The following is an 18666-nucleotide window of genomic DNA, read 5'->3' on the forward strand; positions in this document are numbered from 1 at the left end:
TCATCATGGGTGTAGTTCAGGGAAGTAGGGATTGCAGCTCTTCATGGCAGAAGGAAACTTCCTACCAAGACAGGGATAATGTAGCCTTGGACTGTATCTAAGGTGGTGGATTATGTCACATCCCAGGGTCTCAACAAATAGGACCAAGAAGCAAAACAGTGCTGCTAGTACTAACTGAGCATCAGTTTCCCCAGCTGTAAATGGGGAGGTGTAATATATCCTCTGTCATACAGTAACTGTGTAACTGAGCCTTGCACAAACAATATAAACTCAGCAAATATAAACAGAATCATTAATTTTTTTTTTAGCTATTTGTACTCCAAATCCAATATTCAACAAGGACCTCTTTTGTAAAAGTAAACAAGCAGAGAAGCAAACAAATTTAAATTTCTTTTATATAAAAGCTTAAAATTTGCTAATTTCCTTCTTCCTACATCTTTAGCCATGCTTTCTCATGCCATCTCATTCCATGGTTTTGTACATGTTGTTCCTTCTGTCTTAAACACCCTTCTTTGTCTCCACAGTTGACTTATCCTTCAACACTCAGCTCAGCTGTCACTTCTGCTCCTGCCTCTGATCTGTAAGTCCCTCTATGACACACCTTCTCAGGGCATACCTTCACTCCAGAGCACAACCGCCTGAATATCAGTCTCCCTCACTAGACTGTGAGCCTCTGAGGACCCAGGCTGTGCTTACTTTCTTTTTTACCTACTACCCAGAATGCAGTAAACCTGAAAAAATATTTATTGAAGATTTGTCTTGAAGGAGAATCCATGAAATATGGAGGAAAATGCATTTTTAAACCAACTGTGGCATTGAGTCACTGTATTAAAAGAGAGAGAGAGAGATTGAGAGAGAGAGAGAAAGGTTCTAAAATGAGATAAACTCTCAAGATGCATTCATATAAGCATTTTTCCCCCTGAAGAATCTTCTACTGGGCATCGGTCCAGGCTCTGGGATGCAAAGTTAGGTAAGAGAGTCGGTGTCTACACATCAAAAGAGTGTGACATCAGAGCTTCACATCAGGTATTCAGAGGGAGGAGCCATGAACCTTCCACTTTGTGATGGGACAGGGGAGTACAGAGCTGTTGGATTTGGGTCCCTTTGTCTCCACAGTTAGAAATAGATGTAGAAAGAGTGGCAGTGGTTCGGGGGTCAAGAGAACCAGGTTCTTGTGTGAGCCTTGCTATTAAATGCTGTGTAACTTTGGGAAACCTGCTCCCTCTCCTTTGAAAGAGGTTTCAAACTTTTCTGTTTCTGCTTACACAAAAAAAGGGATGGGATGCGATTATTTCTAGGGTTGCTTCCAGGAAGCTTAGGTTTGTGACAGCTTGAAGCAGGCCCTGAAATCCAACAGGCAGGAGCACTTCGACTAGGAAGATACCCCACAGCCTACAAATTGTGCCTTCCCTATTTCCAGCTGTGTGACTGGCATCTCACCAGTATGGTCACAGCACCTGGTTTAGAGCACCACTGCACTGCCTCTGAACTGTCAGACCCTTACTGCCGGGCAATTAAAGCCATCTTGATGTCTAAACCAAAGCCCATGAACTAGATCAACCAACTGGCCTCAGAAAGGAAGAGGAGGAAATCTGAACAAGGGAGGTGAGTTTGTTTATTTGTTTCTTAAATCTAATTAGAGAAAGGAAAAGAGTGTCAGGAGTCTTCAATGATTCACATCTTAATAGCCTGGTTATAATTTATTAATCCTTTTCATCAAATTTTCAACATCCCTTTCCCCAGGGGTCTAAGAGTGACTCAAATGTATTTATTGTTTCTAGGTGGGGTGTCATTAAATATTTGGCATCTCCTAAAGCTGGCTGGGAAACTGGATTATATACCATGGAAGGCAAACTACTTCTGAAGGGAGAGGCATGAATAGATAAAACATTAGATAGAATGAGTGATAGATGCAGATACACATATGTTTATTTTTTAAAATATTAATGACCTCATATTTATCTCCAATACTGACAATGTTTTACTTCCTATAATCTTCCTTACTGGCCAATCCAGTGGTTTTCCTTAAAGTGGAATATCAACACTAATAGGAGATGTATCATCCTTTTAAAAATATATATATTATATGTAGTGTGATGTTTACTGCAATAAAGTTCACTAACACATTCATTACCTCAGGTAGTTTCTATATTTTTTTTGTGTGTATGTGGTGAGAATGTTTAAGATCTACTCAGGGAATTTCAAGTATGGAAAATACAGTATTTTACCTATAGTCACCACGCTGTACATTAAATTCTCAGAACTTATGTCACAACTGAAAGTTTATATCCTTTGACCAACATCCTCCCAGCCCCAGCAACCACCACTCTACTCTGATTCTATTCAACTTTTTTAGATTCTACATATAAGTGAGATCATACAGTATTTGTTGCTCTTTGCCTGACTAATTTCATTAAGCATAATACCCTCAAGGTCATCCATGTTGGTGCAAATGGTAGAATTTCCTTCTTTTTGAAAAAAGATGGAATAATATTCCACTGTATATGTATACATCACATCTTCGTTATTCACTCATCTGCTGATGACACTTAGATTGTTTCCATACCTTGGTTCTTATGAATAAAGCTGCAATGAACATGAGAGTATAGATGTCTCTTCAAGACAGTGATTTTGTTTCCTTTAGCTATTTACCTGGAAGTGGGATTGCTGGACCATAGCATAGTTCTATTTCTACTTTCTTGAAGAACCTTCATACTGTTTTCTATAATGGCTATGCCAGATTACATAACCACCAGCAGTGCACAAAGGTTTGCTTTTCACGACATCTTTGCCAATACTGTTATCTCTTGTCGTTTTGATAATGGCTATACGAACAGGTATGAAGGGATATCTCATTGTGGTTTTGACTTTAATTTTCTGATGATTATTGTTATTGGGCACTTTTTCATGTACCTCTTGGCCACTTAGAAATCTTCTTGGAGAAATGTCTATTCAGGTCCTTTGCCTATTCTTAAATTTGGATGTTTCGAATTTATTGAGTTGTACGAGTTCCTTATATATTTTGCATACTAATCCCTTATCAAGTATATGTTTTGCAAATATTTTTTACCATTATATAGGTTGCAGTTTCATTTCATTAATTTTCCTTTTGCTGTGCAGAAACTTTTTAGCTTCATGTAGTCCCGCTGTTTACTTTTGCTTATATTGCTTGTATTTTTGGTGTCATATCTAAAAAACTATTCTGACACCAATGTCAAGGAGTTTCTCTCCTATAATTTCTTCCAGGAGTCTTATGGTTTCTTTAATCCATCTGAAGACTATAATTTAGGGAGTCGATTTCATTCTTTTGCCTGTAACTATCCAGTTTTCCCAATATTATCTTTATCTTTCCCCATTGTGTATTATTGGTGCTTTGTCAAAAATTAGTTGATCATAGCTGTATGGATAATTTTCTGGGCTCTCAATTATGTTCCATTGGTCTGTGTCTGATTTTATGCCAGTAGGATACTACTTTGATTACCATAGATTTGAAATGTAGTTAGAAATCAGGTCCCAGTGGTTTTTATAGGAGGAGTGGGAGGGAGTGGGATGGATGGGGTGCTTGGGGTTAAAAGATACAGACTACTGCCTTTGTAATGGATAAGCAATGAGATCCTGCTGTATAGCACTGAGAACTATATCTGCTCACTTATGATGGAGCATGATAATGTGAGAAAAAAGAATGTATACATGTATGTATGACTGGGTCACCTTGCTGTACAATTGAAAATTGACAGAACACTGTAAACCAGCTATAATGGAATAAAATAAAAATCATTAAAATAAAATAAAAAAATCAGGATCTATTATACCAACAGTTTTATTCTTTCTTCTCAAGATTGCTTTGGCTATTTGGGGCCTTCTGTGGTTTCACATGAATTTTAGGACTTTTTTTTTTTAATTTCTATGAAAAGTGCCATGGGAATATTGATAGGGATTGTATTAAGTCTATATGTTGTTTGGTGTAGTATGGGCATTTTAATAATGTTAATCATTCCATTCCATGAACACGGGATAATTTTCCATTTGTGTCATCTTTAATTTTTTTAATCAGATCTTTCACCTTCTTGATTAAATTTATTCATAGGTATCTATCTATCTATCTATCTATCTATCTATCTATCTATCTATCCATCTTTTCTAGGGCTGCACCCACAGCATATGGAGGTTTCCAGGCTAGGGGTCCAATCAGAGCTACAGCTGCTGGCCTATACCACAGCCACAGCAATGCAGGATCCGAGCTGTGTCTGTGACCTATAGTGCAGCTCACACCAACACCAGATCCTTAACCCACTGAGTGGGGCCAGGGATTGAACCCACAACTTCATGGTTCCTAGTCAGATTCATTAACCACTGAGCCACGATGGGAACTTCCATAGGTATTTTATTTTAAATGAGATTTTTTTCTTTATTTCTTTTTCAGATAGTTTATTGTTAGTGTATAGAAACACAATTTGGAGCTCCCATTGTGGTGTAGTGGTTAATGAATCCAACTAGGAACCACGAGGTTGCAGGTTCAATCCCTGCCCTTGCTCAGTGGGTTAAGGATCTGGCATTGCCGTGAGCTGTGGTATAGGTTGCAGACGTGGCTCGGATTCTGCGTTGCTGTGGCTCTGGTGTAGGCCGGCAGTAACAGGTCCGATTTGACCCCAAGCCTGGGAACCTCCATATGCTGGGAGAACAGCCCTAGAAAAGGCAAAAAGACGAAAAAAAAAAAAAGAAAAAAAAGAAACACAATTGATTTTTGTAGTTGTCTTTTTTATCCTGCAACTTTACTGAATTTGTTTATAAGTCTAATACCTTTTTGGTAGTCTTTAGGGTTTTCTATATATGTTACCATGTCATCTGGAAACAGACAGTTTTACATATTCCTTTCCAATTTGGCTGTTTTTAAGTTCTTTTTCTTGCACAACTGCTCTGGCTAAGACTTCCAGTACCAAGTTGACTAGAACCAGTGAGAGTGGGCATGCTTGTCTGGTTCTTGATCTTAGGAAAAAACTTTCATATTTTCATTGTTGAGAATGATGTAGGCTGTGGGCTTGTCATATATGGCCTTTATTATGTTGAAGTGTAATATTACTTCTATAGATAATTTGTTGAGAGTTCTTATCATGAAAGAATGTGCAATTCTGTCAAAAGTTTTTTCTGCATCTATTGAGATCATCATATGATTTTTATCCTTCATTCTGTTAATGTGAGGTATCATATATTTTGCATATGTTGCATCCTCAGGACAAATTCTATTTGATCATCATCCTTTTAATCTGCTGCTCAATTCAGTTTTCTAGAGTTTTGTTGAGAATTTTTGCATCATGTTTATCAGGTTTATTAGCCTGTAATTTTCTTTCTTTGTAGAGTTCTTATCTGGCTTTGATGTCAGAGTGATACCAGACTCATAAAATGAGGTGGAAAGTGTTCCCCCTCTTAAATTTTGGAAGAGGTTGAGAAAGATTGGCATTCTTTAAATGTTTGGTAGAATTCGCCACTGAGGTTGTCTTGTTTCTGCTGAGAGGTTGGGAAGTTTCTAATTATTGATTCAATCTCTTTACTTGTTATTGGCCTGTTCAGATTTTCTCTTTCCTCATAATTCAATCTTGCCAGGTTGTATATTTCTAGGAATTTAAGTATTTCTTTTAGATTATATGATTTGTTGGTGTATAACTGCTCATAGTGATCTCTTATGATCCTTTTTACATATGTGGTATCAGATGTAATATCTTCTCTTTAATTTATAATTTAGTTGATTTGAATCATCTTTTTCTCTTATTCTAGCTAAAGGTTTTGTAATTTTTCAGAAACAAACTCTTAATTTCATGGATCTTTTCTACTTTTTTTTCTATTCTCCATTTCACTTATTTCTATTCTAATCTTTCGTTTGTTTTTTTGTTTTGTTTTGTTTTGTTTTTTTTTTGGGGGGGGGCTGTACCCATGGCATATGGACATTCCCAGGCCAGGGACTGAATCTGAGCTGCAGCTATGACCTATGCCACAGCTGCAGCAATGCTGGATCCTTAACCCACTGCACAGGGGATTGAACTAGTGCCTCAGCAGCAACCCAAACCACTAAAGAGACAATGCTGGATCCTTAACCCACTGTGTCACAGCAGGAAATTCGCTGCTCTAATCTTACTATTTCCTTTCCTTCCTTAAATTTGGGCTTAATTTGGTCTTCTTTTTCTAGTTCCTTGAGGTGTAAAGTTAGGTTATTTGAGACTTTTCTTTTTTCTTAATGTAGATATTCATAGTTACAATTTTCCTTTTAGAAGAGTTTGCTGCATCCCATAAGTTTTGATATATTGTGCTTCCATTTTTATCTCAAGATTTTTTTTTATTGCTGTTTGATTTCTTCAAGTCATTGGTTGTTTAGGAGTGTATTGTTTAATTTCCCTATGTTGTGAGTTTTCAAATTTTCCCCCAGTTACTGGTGCATACCATTGTGATTGGAAAAGATGCACAATATTATTTCGGTCTTCTTGAATTTGTAAAGATTTATTTTGTAGACTAATGTGTGATCTACCCTGGAGAATGTTTGATGTGCCCTTAAAAACAATCTACTCTATTGCTGTTAGATGGGATGTTCTACATATGTCTGTTAGTTCCATATGATCTATAATGTTTAAATCTGCTGTTTCCTTGTTAGTTTTCTTTCTGAATTATTTATCCATGGTTTTGAGTGGGATTGTAAAGTTCCCTACTGTTATTGTTTATTTAAGCTTTCAGTTCTGTTAATATTTGCTTTACTTATTTAGGTGCTCTGATGTTGCTGACACAAATATTTATAATTGCATCCTCTTCATAAATTGGCCCCTTTGTTTTTAATACAATTGACCCTTGAACAAAGCGGAGTTTAGGGGTGCCAACCCTCTGTGCAGTTGAAAATCCATATATAACTTTACAGTTGGCCCTCCATATCTGTAGTTCTCCATCCATGGATTCAACCAACTGTGAATCCTGTAATACTGTAGTGTATGTAGTGAAAGAAATTCATATGTAAGTAGACCCATGCAGTTCAAAACCATGTTGTTCAAAGGTCAACTTTATAATGACTTTTTGTTTGTTTCATGATAGTTTTTGACTTAAAGCTTATTATGTCTAATATAAGTATATCCATTTCTGACCTCTTTTGGTTGCCACTTGCTTGGAATATCTTTCCGTCTCTTCACTTTTGGCCTATGTATGTCCTCAAAACTACAATGAGTTTATTACAGGTAAAAAAACATTAGATCTTATTTTTCATCTATTCAGCTATTCTGTGTCTTTTGATTGGTAAATTTAGACCCTTTATTTAATTTTTTTCTTTTTTTTAATTTTCCCACTGTACAGCAAGGGGGTCAGGTTATCCTTACATGTATACATTACAATTACATTTTTCCCCCCACCCTTTCTTCTGTTGCAACATGAGTATCTAGACAAAGTTCTCAATGCTATTCAACAGGATCTCCTTGTAAATCTATTCTAAGTTGTGTCTGATAAGCCCAAGCTCCCGATCCCTCCCACTCCCTCCCCCTCCCATCAGGCAGCCACAAGTCTCTTCTCCAAGTCCATGATTTTCTTTTCTGAGGAGATGTTCATTTGTGCTGGATATTAGATTCCAGTTATAAGTGATATCATATGGTATTTGTCTTTGTTTTTCTGGCTCATTTCACTCAGTAGGAGATTCTCTAGTTCCATCCATGTCGCTGCAAATGGCATTATGTCATTCTTTTTTATGGCTGAGTAGTATTCCATTGTGTATATATACCACCTCTTCCGAATCCAATCCTCTGTCGATGGACATTTGGGTTGTTTCCATGTCCTGGCTATTGTGAATAGTGCTGCAATGAACATGCGGGTGCACGTGTCTCTTTTAAGTAGAGTTTTGTCCGGATAGATGCCCCAAGAGTGGGATTGCAGGGTCATATGGAAGTTCTATGTATAGATTTCTAAGGTATCTCCAAATTGTTCTCCATAGTGGCTGTACCAGTTTACATTCCCACCAACAGTGCAGGAGGGTTCCCTTTTCTCCACACCCCCTCCAGCACTTGTTATTTGTGGATTTATTAATGATGGCCATTCTGACTGGTGTGAGGTGATATCTCATGGTAGTTTTGATTTGCATTTCTCTTATAATCAGCGATGTTGAGCATTTTTTCATGTGTTTGTTGGCCATCTGTATATCTTCTTTGGAGAAATGTCTATTCAGGTCTTTTGCCCATTTTTCCATTGATTGATTGGCTTTTTTTGCTGCTGGGTTGTATAAGTTGTTTATATATTCTAGAGATTAAGCCCTTGTCGGTTGCATCATTTGAAACTATTTTCTCCCATTCTGTAAGTTGTCTTTTTGTTTTCTTTTTGGTTTCCTTTGCTGTGCAAAAGCTTTTCAGTTTGATGAGGTCCCATGGGTTTATTTTTGCTCTGATTTCTATTGCTTTGGGAGACTGACCTGAGAAAATATTCATGATGTTGATGTCCGAGAGTGTTTTGCCTATGTTTTCTTCTAGGAGTTTGATGGTGTCCTGTCGTATATTTAAGTCTTTCAGCCATTTTGAGTTTATTTTTGTGCATGGTGTGAGGGTGTGTTCTAGTTTCATTGCTTTGCATGCAGCTTAGACCCTTTATGTTTAAAATAATTATTGATAGTTGGACTTACTATTGCCATTTTGTTCATCATTTTATGTTTTGTTGTTTCCTTTTTTGCTGTTTTTCCTTGTGATTTAACAACTTTGTGTAGTGGTATGCTTTGATTCTTTTCTCTTAATTTTTTGTGTATCTACTTCAGGTTTTTCTTTGTGGTTACCATGAAAATGACATAAAATACCTTATGGTTATCATGTTTTAAGCTGATAACTTTGCATACAAACCTTTATACTTTTATTTCTGTTTCCTCAAGTTTTAGATTATTGATATTATAATTTATATCTTTTTAATATCATGTATGCAATAAATTATTAGTTATTTTAATACTTGTTTTTTACTTTTACTACAGTTGAAAGTGATTTATGTACCATCATTATAATATTAGAGAATCTTTTTGTTTGTTTGTTTTTTAGAACCCCCCACTCCCCACTGTGGCATATGGAGGTTCTCAAGCTAGGGGTCAAATTGGAGCTGTAGCCACTGGCCTACACCACAGCCACATAATGTCAGATCCGAGCCGCATCCACAACCTACACAAAGCTCACGGCAATGCTGGATCCTTAACCCACTGAGTGAGGCCAGGGATCAAACCTGCATCCTGAAGAATGCTAGTCAGATTCTTTTCCACTGAGCCATGACTGGAACTCCAAGAATTCTGACTTTGATATATTTATCTTTGCCAGTAAGTTTTATGCATTTATATGTTTCTATGTTGTTAATTAGTGTTCTTTCATTTTATCTTAAAGAACTATCTTTAGTATTTATTGTAAGACAGGTCTAGTGGTGATGAATTCCCTAAGCTTTTGTTTGTCATGTTTTATTCATTCTGTTCTCTTCACCTACAGAGCACCAAAATATGTGGCAACATTATTAAGGATCTATCATTATTACAGAGCAAGAATGGACCTTAGGAGTTATTTCAAAGATGAAGCCTGACCAAAAAAACAAACAACCCCATCAAAAAATGGGCAGAAGATCTAAACAGACAATTCTCCAAAGAAGACATACGGATGGCCAAAAAAACACATGAAAAGATGTTCAACATCACTCATTATTAGAGAAATGCAAATCAAAACCACTAGGAGGTACCACCTTATACCAGCCAGAAGGGCCATCATCAAAAAGTCTACAAATAATAAGTGCTGGAGAGGGTGTGGAAAAAAAGGAATCCTATTACACTGTCGGTGGGATTGTAAATTGGTGCAACCACTGTGGAAAACAGTATGGAGATTCCTCAGAAAACTAAAAATAGAACTACCATTTGATCCAACAATCCCACTCCTGGGCATCTATCCAGAGAAAACCATGACTCGCAAAGACACACGCCTCCGATGTTCACTGCAGCACTATTTTCAATAGCCAAGACCTGGAAACAACCTAAATGTCCACTGACAGAGGAGTGGATCAAGAAGAGGTGGTACATATACACAATGGAATATTATTCAGACATTAAAAGGAAAGAAATACCAGCATTTTCAGCAACATGGATGGACCTAGAAATTATGTTAAGTGAAGTCAGCCATACAATGAGACACCAACATCAAATGCTTTCACTGACATGGGGAATCTGAAAAAAGGACACAGTTAACTTCTTTGCAGAACAGATACTGACTCACAGACTTTGAAAAACTTATGGTTTCCCAAGGAGACAGTTTGGGGGATGGGGAGATGCGCTGGGGTTGTGGGATAGAAATCCTATAAAATTGGATTGTGATGATCATTGTACAACTATAAATGTAATAAATTCATTGAGTAATTTTAAAAAAAGGGATGAAGCCTGGAGTGAAGTGACTCAGATTCATAATTCTAAAGATGGAAAGGGACTTATTGGGTGTTTCCTCTTTTGAGGCTATAAACTCTTCTATAGCACTTCCAATAAAAGTTGACCTGTCTTGGCTAGTTTCCCTCCGGAAATAGAGAGCTTACAATCTTCAGAGAGGGTCTTTCCATCTTGGAGAGTTTGACCATTAGTAAGTTCTTCCTCAACCAGCTAAAATATTTCTCCCTAGCTTTTTCTCTGTGTTTTTCAGTTTTTTGCCCTGGTGAACAATACCAAAGCCTGATGCTGGTTGGACCTAGAGTGGGAAGAATCCTGAGAGAGGGACAGCCAAGTTTGACACAAACACCAGCAGTCTCAGGTACATCTGTCTCAGAGGTAGAGTTCCCTGGATACAGTGGAACATTAACCAATCATATGGCTCCTTTCAGTTAGAAGAAGGGATATCATCACATGGTCTAGCCTAGTTTATTAGAATTCCACAACAGATTTTAGAACTAAAGTCTGGACCAGTAATGTCATATTTTGATAGTTTTGAGCATATCCGTCTTCTTTGGACTCCTCAACGCAAATAATTGAGCCATGGCAATTACAGAGTATATCTGGTTCCCCTGGGCAAATCTCATTTTCATATTACCTTCCAAACATAACTTCTGATATAGCATTTACACTGTACACCTTTTAGCTTACATAAATTGACCTTAAACTTACACAGGACATCCTTGGGCTCACACTGCACCTTCTCAGCTTCCTTTCCTAATTACCAGATGCCTTGCTGGCCTCATATCATGGCATCACCCATGTTTTGGGGCCCCCTACTTCTGATTTCCTCCTCTCCTTGTAAAAGCAGAAGCCCTTTAAGATCTCTGGCCCAATATTTATTTATCCAGCGCAGGGCCTGGTCAGGTTTCTTATCTACCAGAGTTTTCTTTGGAGAACAAGGTCTCCAACATCTTTACTGACATATTTTGAAAATGTATGCAAAACACAGAGGTTTTTCCCTTTCCTACCAATAGCTAGGGTATAAACATAACTTACCTAAACCTGCAAATCCTATATTTGCAGTTGCTTTTAATGATGTGAACCAGTTATATCCCAAGAGCTGTCTCATCCACACTGTCCTGCTCTAATGGTAGGTGCTAAGAAGCATAGCCATTGCCTAATTTTATGGAAGGAACTAAGAAGTATACCCATTGCCTAATTTTTAGTCATCCTCAAGACAGCTTGCCAAAAAGCCTTAAGATTTCCTAATGGTTGGATACACCACATCTGGAGTTTGGGTACGTCTCAAATCCAGCCAACTGATGAGCAAGCATTATCTGGAGAAGCTCACTCCAGACCTCCTGAATATTTGTCAAGAAAGAAATAATGAAAACCTCACAAAGTACAAATCCTAGGAAGCAAAGTGTCTAACATTAAACTTTCCATTTATGTCTCAAAGCACTCACTGGAACAATGGAATTTGGTACAGAATTTGTATTGAATTTATTACTAATGGATCTTTAGAGGACATATGCACTGCCTGCTGTTGTCCAGATATTTTCTCAAGAAAGTTACCCTTCCTCTCTGGTACATACCAGTACTTATTGCTTTGGCCAAAAATCAAATCAGGTAAGGAAAGATTTGGTCTTCAAGTGATATTTGTCACTATTATAATGATAATAGTAATAGCTGATGACATAGCAGTTATCTGAATCCTAGGAATTTTATATGCATTGTTTTTAATTCCTACATCTCTAGGAAAATATATATTATTGGTGATAGCAATAAGATGTCAAGATATTTTGCTGATACCTCAAATCTATGAGTCCTTGATCACTGGTGTCAGACTGCCCACCTCAGTCTGACACCAGTCCTGCTAGCTCCATGAGCAAGGTACAAAAGGACAAAGCTTAATAATTACAGAGGGAGCTTTGGCACCAAAACTTCCCACCCTGATGAGAGGCTAGATGACATCTAAATCTTAAGGACTAACTTTGTGCTCCTAGATAGACAAAGTCCTACATGAAAAACCATCCTAGCTCATTCTAAGAGTTATCACAACAGTGAAAAAGAAGAACATACCCAAGAGAAAGAGCATAAAGGGATAGAATGTTTTCCTAATATCTAGTACAATAGGCTTAAATTGCCCCCATGCTACCCACCCTTACAAAATTAATGGTAGGAGAGTACAGTCTTCTAAGCTAAAGTAACCCTCAACCCTGCCAACTAGAGCTACTGACATAATCTAAAAAGGAAACGGATCCAATACGGCATGCCATGAGGAAGGAAGAAATTTTTAAGGTTTTTCTTCCTCCTTTTGAAAGATTTTCTTGTTAGTACAGAAATGGCAAATTACTGAGATGCGTGCAGATGCTCACTGCTCCTGAATCATGGCCAACATCCCCGATCAATGACGGCTCTCATTCTTGCCAAACCTAGACTCTTTCTCAACATGATGCCCCAAGCAGTTATATTAGATGACTGGAATTGGCGAGTGTTTAAAATCCTTTTACCATAATTATCTTAGCACCTCAGTAGAGCAGTGCCTGTTCACCATATCAGAAAACTCCTGCTGTGGGTAGAGGGTATGAGAAGGTACTTTAGTTTTCCTTCCCAGAAGCTGGGGCCTCTAGCTAATATACCCCCATATTTTGGATCTCTCTTAAACTTAGGGATGTGGCCATAGGCCAGAAAAATCAAGAGTATCAATCCTTGTCTCTTTTATGTCTAGACCTGGAAGAAGTGAATGGGCAGTTCAGCCTATTTCCTTCATGATTACCTGCTAAATTAAGCCACATAATCTCACCTATTCTATATTCCTTACAGAAAGTCACTTTGTATAATCAAGCTCACCAGACAGGTTTATAGAGTATGCATAGAAGAATGAAGTAGGTCTCCTCATTCCCCCCCCCCCGTCCCCATAAAAATAACATAATCTTGGATAAATGCCAGATCAGACAGGAAGTCAGGACAACAGGCATAAACTTGGACTTTCCTGAGACAACCTAGATGTAAGGTCACCTTATTCAAAAGTACCTCTAAGAAGAGTATGATATTAGTTCCTCACCCACAGAATGTAGAAATCACAAGAATATCTCAGGATAAATGTGACTTCTCATTTTCCTCCACCCTAAAAACTAGACTAGAAGCAAACCAATTGGCTTTCTGGTCCAATTTCCCTACCTTCCAAATGAAGAAGACTCTGCCAGCCCTTAAAAAAAAAAAAATACCGATGGCACATGACCTCCCAATAAGTAAAGCAGGATAGCCCCAGAAATGGAGAGAAGATGAAGCTAATCTCTGCCATTTAGATGTTCCTCGGTTCTCAGAGGTGGACTCTAAGGAGGGTTCTTTTAACCTCATTTAATCCCATGCCTTTATCTCCTGGAAGCTAGCATATGTCCTTGGTATTTGGCTTTAAGATAAGTTTGTGTTTTGCAGATGCTGCAAGTGAGTCCTGGCACAGTTTCCCTTGTTGATCCTTTGGAACCTTGGAGAAGTGGGACTACATGAGAGAGTTCATCGTGGATGGACCCAACCTGCGACACAGAAACGTTTTACTGAAGCAGGAGATGCCTGCCTGCGGCTACCAAGGAAAAAACCTAGTTTCCATCCCAGCTTCTACAGCTCCTGTGACTCCCACAGCTAGAATCAAGGTACAAAAGGAGCTTTTGATGTAATTGGAGAATGTTTTTCTCTGTGGCAAAGGGGGACTGATTAAAACAGAAAGAGATGCAATAACTTACAGTGCAGTGGCAAGTGTGGGTGTTTCTGCTGTGATCATGGTTTCTTGCTTTCAGATGTCTGTTATATAGTCTTCAGCTTGTTAACCAGGTGGTTAATGTGAGACAGGACTTTTAAGCTTAGTGTGGAGAGTGTGGGGCATCATGAAAGAGGCATTTGTAAAGACCTTGAGAGTATGAATCTCCTGTCTCAATGGTCCATGTAGGACCAAGTGGGAGCAATGGAAAGGAAAAGAGAAGAAGCACTGCCAAAATAATATTAGGACTGTTGTAGTAATCCATGGTTTTTCTTTCTTGCAGGGGACATCTATTCCCCTCATAGGTCTGGTCCTTGAACCCACTGGACGAACTGGAGATAAATAGAAATCCTGGTCTTTAGGTCTTGTCTGCTAGAGAGCAAGTCAAGGATGTGTTTGGATTACAGTTTTCCATGTAGACAGGCAAACCAAAAAATTCTGGTGTCTGAATAGCAGGCTCTGCTTAGACCCTCCTCTTTTTGCACCTTATTTTTTGAGGTTCCTACTTCACATCTTCCTCCCATTTCCTAAGTGAGAAGTGTCCAAGAAGCTGTTTGCCCTCCGCAGATGAGTGAAAACCAGAGTGTGGTAAGCAATGGAAGAGACTGTGAGTGGGTGGATTAGTCAGGTTGCCTTAAGCTTTAGGGAGGTGGCTAGTTTTCCCTGCTCCAGAGTTGGGCACAGCCTGAGGAAAGTGTACCCTATAGGTCGGTTAACCTGCTTCCAGTCAAGGATTCAAGCCAGGGGCTGAATGAAATTCTAGGCTCACACACCAGCCAGCCCAACTTTCCATGACATTCTATTAGGGTTTGGGGCCATGATTTTAATGGAGAGTGGATATCTGCCTGCCTTGGCTCATCCTTCAAGGACCACATAGGTCCAAGATCTAGAGGTTCCAGTCCTGGCTTTGTACAAAGCTAATCAATATCATCTTTAGTGTATAGGTAAGGTCATATGGTTTAGAAGTAGTGGAGCCAGGATTGACCCTTTCCCCCAACTCTTCATCCCATTACACCACTGGTCTGGGAATCGGGATGCATGCATTTCAGCCCTGTCTCTGCCACATTCCATGGGATATCAGGGAAGCTCTCTCTTTAGTCTCAGTTTCCTCATCTGACAAAGGTACGGCTCATTCTAGGCCTTCTACAAATCTGACATTTAATGATTCACTACATTATCACCCACTCCTAATGTTCTGATTGAGGGACTTGGTATTTTTATCTTCTTCTCTTTTTTTTTAAAGGCATCAAATCAGGAATTTAAGCCTGTAGCCAGTGAACTTTCCGCCCCCATTATGAGAAACAATCCTCAGAATCCCAAGGAAACCAGGTCCAGCACTTCCCCCAGGGGAGAATTCTGCATGCGCATAACTTATTCTGTCTTAAAAAAAACAAAAGTCTTGTGACGTCCTTCCCCCGCCCCAGTAAAGTCAGTGACTTGCAACTTCCTTTCCCTTCCCAAGTCCTCGTAGAACTTTAGGCAAGTTAAAGCATGAGGATTTGATCTTCTCCCCAGATGTTTTAATCACAGAAGGGCCACATATGCGCACACATTCCTGGATATTTTTAGATTTTTTACAGGCTCCAAAGTTCTAACTGCTTTTTCACTCTGTGCTTTGTGGCCGCTGCTGAGAGGTGCTCTGCCGAAGCAGCCAAGGCAGAGGCTGATGGAAGAGGGACTGGCATGGGGAGGCCCCCAGAAGTTGCTCTGAGCCATCCAGGAAGGCTGCAAGGCTTCAGTCCTTGAGGCCTCTCCGACCACCAAGAGGAAAACCACTGCCACTTAAGAATCATGGGTTACACAGACTCGCCCTGGAAGAGTTCTGGCTGCAAGTCTCCTAAAAATCATACCAAGGCTCCAGTAAAGAATTAACAAGATACACTGGAGAAAATAATGGGTCAAAAGACGTGCCCCTGGCTCCTTTATAACCAGTTACTTTTCTCTACTGGGCCTTAGTTTCTCTGTCTGCAAAATGGGATACCACATACATGTAGAACAGAGGTCTGCTAACTATGGCCTTCAGGTTGACTGCCTGATTTGCTATATCATGTTTTATTGGGACAAAGCCCCAGTCCATTTATTTACATATCTGTGGTGAAGCTGCAACAGCAGAGTGGACTAGTTGTGACAGAAAGGACATGGCCTCTAAATCTCAAATATTTACTCTATGGCCCTTTAAGATAATAGTTTGCTGATCCCCGATGAAGCAGATGCTGACTTCAGCATTCCAAGACAAGCCCAAGACATCCTACTGCCAGCAACTGGGACTCTCCTTTCTCTTGGGGGAAAGGTCATGGAAGTTAATGTGCCCAGGAGCAGGGGACAGCCAGTGATAAACGGTTGGAGGTATCTATCCCAGGTTCCTTACCTCGAAGGTGAGACAACCCTGAAATGACTGTCATATTGACTCCTAGATGTCCCAAGTAGGACTGAGCCCCAGATGCCCACAACAGTAGCCTCCTTATCACCACACCCTGCACTGACATCCTTCCCTGTCTCCCCCGCTTCCTCTTCTACCCGTGCTTCCTGGATGGATTCCATTCCCTCTAAACCTCCTGTACGCAAAACTTTGACTCAAGGTTCACTTCTGCAAGTGCTCAGCTTAAGACAGGGCATGAGTCTTGCGCACCTTCTTTTTTTTCTTCCCTGGCTGGCATTTCCTCTGCACTAAGCTGCTCACTGAGTTCTGGGCTTGGGCGAAAAGCCACAAGGCACCACAGTGCTGGATGACATACCCTGCAAGCCCAGAGGGAGTTTGTTTTCCCTGGGGGGAGCCTTGACCACAGGAGAAACTTCTTTTCCCCTCCTTGGACTTCTGTGAGGTGTGCCTTCTCTTTGGAAACTTTCCAGAAAACTTCCATGTGCTGAGAAAGCATGCCTGCTGAGAGACCTACTGTGTTTCTTTGGTGTCTCACTGAGAAGTGGGTAATGGTAAACTGCACAAGAGTCCCTGCATCCCTTGTCTCGCTTCTGAATTTTTCCTCACCCTCATCACCCTGAGTTTGCACCTCCCAAGTCAAGTCCCAGTACTATATCCTTGTCACAGGTTCTGCTTTCCAGAAGACCTGAGCTGAGGTTTAAATATCTCTAAGGAGTCGTTCAGCTCTGACATACTAGACTTGTACTAAATGCCATTTTTCACATAACTAGCAATAAAAAAGATACTGTATATCTACTGTATTGGACATGAAATGCCATCTAATTCTCCTAGAGATGAGTTTCTGAGATATGCCAAGGTCTTGCTTGTCACAATTCAAAACAGATCAGCAGAGGATGCCACCATAGGGGAGCTGGGAGCTAATAGATCCCACTCTGGAATTGACACAGACCATCTTTCCTCTGGTTTCTGCTTGTATGTGGCTTAGCTACCAAACCCCGTTTGGCTGATCCCTCAGACTCACTTATTTTATTTTATTTTGCTTTTTAGGGCCACGCCTGCGGCATATGGAGGTTTCCAGGCTAGGGGTCCAACGGGAGCTAGAGCTGCCAGCCTTCACCACACGGGATCCGAGCCACGTCTGCAACCTACACCACAGCTCATGGCAACGCCAGATCCTTAACCCACTGAGCAAGGCCAGGGATCAAACCCATAACCTCACGGTTCCTAATCGGATTTGTTTCCACTGCGCCATGGTGGGAACTCTTCTTTTTTTTAATTTCTTTTTTTTCAAACTCATTCTCTTCTCTACTTCCCACCTGCCTCCCCTGGCCCAGTTGGTTTCACATTACTCTCTGCATTGTCTCCAGTTCCCCATACATCTTCTGCCACTGAGGAACAACAGGCTAGAACCACCCACCCACCCACCCAAGATCAAGGAGGGACTGGCTACCCTTGTTCAAGCCACCCCAGACACTGTGGCGACAGACCTGGATGTCAAAGGAACCCACAGTCTGGTGGGAGAGACAGACGCACGGAACTAACATGCTAGGACCTGTCCTGTGTGATGATCCATGGTACAGGAGCCATGTGCTGCCCCAGGGACATGAGGTTGTAGGGGCTTCTTAGATAAGGAAATGGCACAGCTGGACCCAGGAGGATGGGTAAATCCTGGCCAGATGGAAGTAGGGGAACATTCTGGAGAAAGGATGTGGAATCCCCCACCCCCTATCCAAGGGCAAAGGCCTTAGGGTACTGGGACATTATGACTGGCTTGATCTGACCAAAACCCCACAGGAGGCGAGGCTGAAGAGTAAGCCAGATCATGGAAGTGTGGTTTGGTGCACCGAAGGGTTTGGGTTTGAATCTGAGGTCACTGGGCAGGTACTGAATGGTCCCAAGCCTAGATATGACAGTTCCAGCTCACTCTGGAGGGGCAGAAGGGTTCATTAGTGGGGTCCTGCTCAGATCTTCCCCAGGAGTGTTGCCTTCTCTCTAGAGCAGGGTTTCTGAACTGTGGCACTACTGACCATGGGGGCAGATAGGCTTTGTTATGGACGGCAGTCCTGTGCCTTGTAGGAGGTTCAGCAACAGCATCCTGGCCTCTACCCACTGGATGCCTGTAGCACTTCCCTAGTTCTGACAACCCAAAAT

This window comes from Phacochoerus africanus, chromosome 2 (assembly GCF_016906955.1).
Source record: "Phacochoerus africanus isolate WHEZ1 chromosome 2, ROS_Pafr_v1, whole genome shotgun sequence".
NCBI classification, from domain to species: domain Eukaryota; kingdom Metazoa; phylum Chordata; class Mammalia; order Artiodactyla; family Suidae; genus Phacochoerus; species Phacochoerus africanus.